At 42.7% G+C, this 6513-nt stretch overlaps 1 pseudogene; it reads right to left on the minus strand.

Moving 5' to 3' along the window:
- Positions 1-653: 653 nt before the first annotated feature.
- On the minus strand, positions 654-1509 carry LOC112398215 (uncharacterized protein C6orf106 homolog; annotated as a pseudogene).
- Positions 1510-6513: the final 5004 nt, after the last annotated feature.

Consider the following 6513-nt stretch of genomic DNA (forward strand, 5'->3'; position numbering starts at 1 on the left):
GAAGATTAAAGGGAAAAGAAGAGGAAAAGCGTGATAACCCATAGGCTGATGCCATTGAAAACAAATGGGGTCAGAGTCTTGTGGAATCAGGTGGCACGGCAGGTGTCCTCCTATAGCACCTACCCACAGAGTCCCCAAGCAGGCCGTGCCAGCTTTGAACCTGAATTGTTTCCCAGAGCAAGCAGCTATTCTATACACAGAATGTTATCCCTTATCTAAAAAAATAAAAGTGGGGAAAGAGTGGAAAAAATTAACATGTGCTCAAAACTACAAGCTGTCTGTAGGCAAAATAACTTTTGTTTAGAAGATGGCTTTTTTCCCCTCATTTTAAACATTTTTTTCCTTCCCGAGCGCCCTAATGACTTGTTAGACTAACGCCTAATAAACAAAACCCAAAGTGGCTGCGAGGATTTCTTCTCGGTAGCCTTAACACCACTCCCACCACTCAGCATTCACACACACACACACACACACACACACACACGCTGAGTTTACTCAAAAGTAGTCTTTCTGATTCTTCCTCTTCTTCCAGGATGGGGGTCAGAGCCACGGGTCCCTGCGACGTGGTCTGCAATCCAGAGGAACCCCTTGCCCTCCCCTTCCAGAGTCAAGCCTTGTGTCTTTCGTTAATTTTTCTTCTTGGTGACACCCGTTTAAGACTGACTGAAGGGGTAAGGCCCGCGGAGCCCCTTACTGTAAGTCACGACAGATAAGTTGTTTGCGTGACTGCTGGGGGACAGATCTACAGAGTTCTGGGAGAGTCTACTCTCATCTTGCTCGGTTTGGTCAGGCGTGGGACCTCATGTGTTTTTGCTGATCGAGTCGAACCCGAAACCCCTAGGGTCTTTTGTTTTCATCTGACTGTCGTTTCTTTTGGGGAGAAGCAAACGGGGTGAAGCTTCCTTCTACCTTGCGATGTGGCTGTGTGTGGAACTCCGTTTCAAAAGATGACAGCTGCTGTGCTACTCCTAGAAGTCCACCCGCCTCCACACTGAGAATGACCCAGATGACATCTCCATAGTAGAGTCCTGTAGCAGTGCACATCCGCCACTGTCCCTGATCCATTCCTGCTCTGCTGGGGCTGCACATCTGGACGCTGACATCTGCAATCTCCTGGGGGTTTAGCAATCTCACCAACACCATGTTCACATGTCCAAGCTGGTCTCCCCTGACATATTTAAGACAAACCCCTGGAGGCCAGGCCTCTGCCCCAGAATTTTGGATCCGCCATGTTTTTATATATTGAGCATAAGGGGATATCGACTCCCGTTCTCCTATGGTGACATCTTCAACAAAGGACACAGACGGCACACTGATGTTTGGGCTCTCAAAGTCATACTAGGCGCCAATTGCTCCTTGTAGGTTCCAGCTGGTCATGTCCAGGAGGAAGGCGCAGCCGGCCGGGTTGAGCTGGAAGCCGAGCAACCGCTGGAAGTCGGAGATGAGCACGTCCTTGTCGGCGGTGCCCAGGCAGATGAACTTCTGCATCAGCCCAGGGTCCAGGCCCATGTCCGGCGTCCGTGGCTGGGGCCGGACACTCGCTTCCCCGCCTCCTCACAACTGGGCCGCTACCGCACCGCCGGGCCCGGGGACCGCGAGGGGGGCCGCTGCTAGCAGGCGGCGCCGCGACCCTGCTCCTCCGGGTTAGGCCCCAGGCCTCTCACCGCCCACAGGGATAAACTCACTCAGCCACGGGCTCACTCTCGCGCTGCCCGCCCCTCCAAGCGCCGACACCCCGCCAGGCCACCTCTCACTTCTCCCCTGCCTCCGCCTCAAGGTGGATTTTTTTTTTAATTTAAAAAGTGATTCTAGAGTAGTCGGTATTGGTAAACAGCTGTGACTTTTAAATTCTGATAAAGTTCCTGCCACAATTTTCTAGGATGTGTAGATAGTGTTAAGAAAACTTAATATGTTTTTTAATAACAAACAAACATATGTATGGTGCTTACTATGTGCCAGACCCTGTTCTTAGTGTAGAGCTTAATATAGATTGACTCATTTAATCCTCACAGCAACCCTATGAGGTAGGTACTATCATTTCCCATTTCACAGATGGGAAAGTTGGAGACATTAACTCGTGCCATTAATAACAGAAGAACCAGCATTTGGACTCAGGTAGTCTAGCTCTCCCATCTATCTGCTTAATTACTACACCACCCTGGTGCCCTAAGACATATGTGAATTCTGTAAAGTCAGAAACAATACTTATTTAATGTCAAAACAGAGTTTACCCTCAGTATATTCTAACTTGTCCCCTCCCCACTAAAAGTGAATACATAGGTCTGTAAATCCAAGTTAATATATCCTGTTCCATTATTCTGATTCCATAAGATTGGAATGAGAACCTTTGCTATTATATATAAAAATAAGGCATTTCAATACCACTCATACAATGAGATGTACAATCTTTTCATGACTTCAAATGTTATCTATTCATAATAAAAGTGAAATTATACTCAATTTCTCCATTGTACAAAATAAGGTACAAATTGTGAAATTTCTATTAGTAAAAATATACCGTTACTTATGTCAGACTATTAAATTAGCAATCCTTTATTATTTCTTCATAGTACAAAGGAAATACAACTTAGCAAACTTTAACTTTTTCTAAAGGAATTTTATCTGCAACCATTTAAAATAAATGTGTGTGTGTATGTATACGTATATATACTGTAGCAAATTATTTTGCTTTTTTCCTACGTCAATTTTCCACTGTCAGAAGCACAGTACCCTCCACACTCTGGATCTACCTGTGCTTTCTTTCTCCCTCTGGTACTCACCACTGTTGAACCTACTCTATACGTTATTTACGGTCAATTTATTGTCTGCCCCTTCAGAATGTGTGCTCCATCAGAGGAGGGATTTGTCTGTTTTGTTTACTGCTATGTCTCTAGCACTAGAACAATGCCTAACACATAGTAGAGAGTAAATAAAAGGCTGTTAAAGGAATATGAACCTCTGAAGAAAATCTCCCTACAACAGCCTCCCCCTCCCTCCCCCACCCCCCAAATCATACCTTCGGGGAAGACACTGTGTGAACAAGATGAGAGCTCTACTTTCCCTGAGTGTGAAAGACTGCAAGGGAGTTTGCAGAGGCTTATGGAGCCCTGGGAAGTGGATGGGTCAGTCTTGCCGTCTCCCTGTAGTACAAATGGCTCCTGTTAACCTGCTTAACGGAGGTGGGGAGCTGGGGGTTAGTCTCATTAAGAGCTTGCGAGGTAGTGATTCGGCATATAATTCAGGATTTAGCGTGACTTAATAATATAGTCAATTCTCACGATCACAGATTCCACATTTGCAAATTTGCCTACCTGCTAATATGTATTTGTAATCCCAAAATCAATACTCAGGGTGCTTTCGTGGTCATTCAGAGAGATACACAGAACAGCAAAAAATGCCGGTTGCCCAGAGCACCTGCTCCCAGCTGAGACCGACAAGACGACGTTCTTTTTGTTTCAGCTTTCTTACTGTAAAGAAGTGCCACTTTGTTTTGCACTTTTGTGCTTTTTGTTGGTAATTTCACTATTTAAAATGTTTAAAAGCACAGTGCTGCCTAGTGTTCCTAAGTGCAAGAAATTATGATGTGCCTCATGGAAAAAATATGTATGTTAGATAAGCTTCCTTCAGATATGAGTAATAGTGCTGCTGGACATGAGTTCCATGTTACTGGATCAGTAGTATGCATTAAATAAGGTGTCCTTACAGAAACATGCACAAAACAAGGTCGTGTACTGATCACTTAATGATGAAAACGTTGTGAACAGAGGCTTAAGGGAACCCAACCCTGTATTTCCCCCAGGAGCAATGATTCTGTATTCACTAAATCACTGTTTGCGGTGACTTCTATAGAACCTAACTAGCAGGCATAACAAGAATCAACTGTAGCTCCCGTGGAGTTCTCCAGCATGGTTCCCTTTCTGACTTTGGAAACATCATCTCTGTGCTTTCTCACAAATAACCTTCCCGGACACAGTAAATATTTACAGAAAGCCATGGATGAGGAATCAGTAAACCTGAATTCATCCCTCCTCCCCCAATTTGGAGGGTCAGTCTGAGGAAATTATTTAACCTTTCTTGGTAGAGCCTTGTGATCTGCAAATGGTTTCCTTAACTGAAAGGAAGAACGTGAAAGCCCTTTCATGTTGATATGTGTAAGGTATTTTTCCAAGTTGAACAACGGCTTTTTCCTTCAGATCTCAGGGCATCTTGGCAGCATTTTCATGGAGCTCCACTGTTAACAAATTTCAGGAACTTGATCTTTGGGTTCAAGAGATGAAAAGACAGTTCCCTTGAATAAACCAACACTTTCCTACTCCCAGAATCCTGGTCATCACTGAACCTTGCCTGACATCAGAAACTGCCTTTCAACCTCCCTTCTCCCAGGGAGCAGTCCAGCATCCAGTCCCTCTAAGTGTCCAACTGGCGACAAGTAGTGCCAAGCAAGGAGTCCTGGCTAGTGACGCAGGAGATCTGAACTCTCATCTGCCGTTGTTCAACTTTGTTACTGAAGGTAAGTCATTTCACATCTTTGGGCATCAGCTCCTTCATTTAAAAGCAACTGTTACAAGTCTCGTAGATAGCCTCATCCACCAGAGGGCAGACAGCAGAAGCATGAAGAACTACAATTCCGCAGCCTGCGGAACAAAAACCACATTCACAGAAAGATAGACAAGATGAAAAGGCAGAGGGCTATGTACCAGATGAAGGAACAATATAAAACCCCAGAAAAGCAACTAAATGAAGTGGAGACAGGCAACCTTCCAGAAAAAGAATTCAGAATAATGATAGTGAAGATGATCCAGGACCTCGGAATAAGAATGGAGGCAAAGACCGAAAAGATGCAAGAAATGTTTAACAAAGACCTAGAAGAATTAAAGAACAAGCACCGAGAAGAATCAAAGAACAAACAAAGAGAGATGAACAATACAATAATTGAAATGAAAAATACACTAGAAGGAATCAATAGCAGAATAACTGAGGCAGAACAGATAAGTGACCTGGAAGACACAATGGTGGAATTCACTGCCACGGAACTGAATAAAGAATGAAAAGAAATGAAGACAGCCTAAGAGACCTCTGGGACAACATTAAACAAAACAACATTCACATTATAGGGGTCCCAGAAGGAGAGGAGAGAGAGAAATGACCCAAGAAAATATGTGAAGAGATTATAGTCGAAAACTTCCCTAACATGGGAAAGGAAATAGCCACCCAAGTCCAGGAAGTTCAGAGAGTCCCAGGCAGGATAAATGCAAGGAGAAACACGCCAAGACACATAGTAATCAAACTGACAAATATTAAAGACAAAGAAAAATTATTGAAAGCAACAAGGGAAAAATGACAAATAACATACAAGGGAACTCCCATAAGATTAACAGCTGACTTCTCAGCAGAAACTCTACAAGCCAGAAGGGAGTGGGACAATATATTTAAAGTGATGAAGGGGAAGACCCTACAACCAAGATTACTCTACCTGGCAAGGATCTCATTCACATTCAACAGAGAAATCAAAAGCTTTACAGACAAGCAAGAGCTAAGAGAATTCAGCACCCCCAAACCAGTTCTACAACAAATGCTAAAGGAACTTCTCTAAGTGGGAAACATAAGAGGAAAAAAGGACCTACAAAAACAAACCCGTAAAAATTAAGAAAATGGTAATAGGAACTTACATATCGATAATTACCTTAAACGTGAATGGATTAAATGCTACAACCAAAAGACACAGGCTCACTGAATGGATACAAAAACAAGACCCATATATATGCTGTCTACAAGAGACCCACTTCAGACCTAGGGACACATACAGACTGAAAGTGAGGGGATGGAAAAAGATATTCCATGCAAATGGAAATCAAAAGAAAGCTGGAGTAGCAAGACTCATATCAGGTAAAATAGACATTAAAATAATGAATGTTACAAGAGACAAGGAAGGACACTACATAATGATCAAGGGATCAATCCAAGAAGAAGAGAAAACAATTATAAATATATATGCACCAAACATAAGAGCACTTCAATACATAAGGCAACTGCTAACAGCTAGCTGCAAAGGAGGAAATAAACAGTAACACAATAACAGTGAGGGAGTTTAACACCTCACTTACACCAATGGACAGATCATCCAGAGAGAAAATTAGTAAGGAAACACAAGCTTTAAATGACACAACAGACCAGACAGATTTAATTGATATTTATAGGACATTCCACCCAAAAACAGCATATTACACTTTCTTCTCAAGTGCACAAGGAACATTCTCCAGGATAGATCACATCTTGGGTCACAAACCAAGCCTTGGTAAATTTAAGAAAACTGAAATCAAATCAAGCATCTTTTCTGACCACGTCTTTTCTATGAGATTAGAAATCAATTACGGGGAAAAAAACGTAAAACACAACAACACATGGAGGCTAAACAATACATTACTAAATAACGAAGAGATCACTGAAGAAATCAAAAAGGAAATCAAAAAACACCTACAGACAAATTACAATGAAAACACGACGATCCAAAAC

The sequence above is a fragment of the Neophocaena asiaeorientalis genome, unplaced genomic scaffold (assembly GCF_003031525.2).
Source record: "Neophocaena asiaeorientalis asiaeorientalis breed wild unplaced genomic scaffold, Neophocaena_asiaeorientalis_V1.1 scaffold226, whole genome shotgun sequence".
In the NCBI taxonomy this organism is placed as follows: Eukaryota; Metazoa; Chordata; class Mammalia; order Artiodactyla; family Phocoenidae; genus Neophocaena; species Neophocaena asiaeorientalis.